This window comes from Procambarus clarkii, chromosome 24 (genome assembly GCF_040958095.1).
Source record: "Procambarus clarkii isolate CNS0578487 chromosome 24, FALCON_Pclarkii_2.0, whole genome shotgun sequence".
In the NCBI taxonomy this organism is placed as follows: domain Eukaryota; kingdom Metazoa; phylum Arthropoda; class Malacostraca; order Decapoda; family Cambaridae; genus Procambarus; species Procambarus clarkii.
In genome coordinates this window covers 36921015-36922420 of record NC_091173.1, presented here as the reverse complement: position 1 = coordinate 36922420, position 1406 = coordinate 36921015, and the positions used below count along the sequence as shown (strand labels likewise).

At 48.4% G+C, this 1406-nt stretch overlaps 1 non-coding gene across 1 annotated transcript; it reads left to right on the top strand.

Annotated features, from left to right (window-relative positions):
- The first annotated feature begins 418 nt into the window (after positions 1-418).
- Positions 419-492, top strand: TRNAN-GUU (transfer RNA asparagine (anticodon GUU)). Its single transcript has one exon. It is a non-coding gene; the product is annotated as a tRNA-Asn (tRNA).
- Positions 493-1406: the final 914 nt, after the last annotated feature.

Genomic DNA, 1406 nt, shown 5'->3' with positions numbered 1-1406 from the left:
GTCGGGGGATTGAACGAAGACCTGAATGAAGCGAGACCGTCGCTCTACCGTCCAACACAACTGGTTGGGTAGATATAATAGAGAAATTAGAGGAGACTTTTCTGCCAGACAAACTGTGACTAACAAGGAGGACACGACAAACTAAATGTGGAACGCGTAAACACACACAAACTAGAACAAACTTTTTCAGTGTCAGAGTAGTTAACAGGTGGAATACATTAGGCAGTGATGTGGTGGAGGCTGACTCTATACACAGTTTCAAGTGTAGATATGATAGAGCCCAATAGGCTCAGGAATCTGTACACCAGTTGATTGACAGTTGAGAACCAAGACCAATGAGCCAGAGCTCAACCCCCGCACGCACATCTAGGTGAGTACAAGCAGAGTTAACAAACACACAAACGCCGGTTTAACCCAAGCCTCCGTGGCACAATTGGTTAGCGCGTTCGGCTGTTAACCGAAAGGTTGGTGGTTCGAGCCCACCCGGGGGCGGCTGTTTTGAAGTTTGTTCAGCTTCACTTGTTTGAGAAAATGAGAACAATTATATAATTATTTTCTTAACATGGATGAGTTTACCAAAAGTTTACCAAGAGTTTAGCAAGGAATAAATGTGGGAGTATTATAGAGAGAGAAGCTGCTGGTGACCCAAGGATATAATCTTGGTGATGGCTCTGGCTGCTGGTGACCCAAGGATATAATCTTGGTGACGGTTCTGGCTGCTGGTGACCCAAGGATATAATCTTGGTGATGGCTCTGGCTGCTGGTGACCCAAGGATATAATCTTGGTGACGGCTCTGGCTGCTGGTGACCCAAGGATATAATCTTGGTGATGGCTCCGGCTGCTGGTGACCCAAGGATATAATCTTGGTGATGGCTCGACCAGCTGCTGGTGACCCAAGGATATAATCTTGGTGATGGCTCTGGCTGCTGGTGACCCAAGGATATAATCTTGGTGACGGTTCTGGCTGCTGGTGACCCAAGGATATAATCTTGGTGATGGCTCTGGCTGCTGGTGACCCAAGGATATAATCTTGGTGACGGCTCTGGCTGCTGGTGACCCAAGGATATAATCTTGGTGATGGCTCCGGCTGCTGGTGACCCAAGGATATAATCTTGGTGATGGCTCGACCAGCTGCTGGTGACCCAAGGATATAATCTTGGTGATGGCTCTGGCTGCTGGTGACCCAAGGATATAATCTTGGTGACGGTTCTGGCTGCTGGTGACCCAAGGATATAATCTTGGTGATGGCTCTGGCTGCTGGTGACCCAAGGATATAATCTTGGTGACGGCTCTGGCTGCTGGTGACCCAAGGATATAATCTTGGTGATGGCTCTGGCTGCTGGTGACCCAAGGATATAATCTTGGTGATGGCTCGACCAGCTGCTGGTGACCCAAGGATATAATC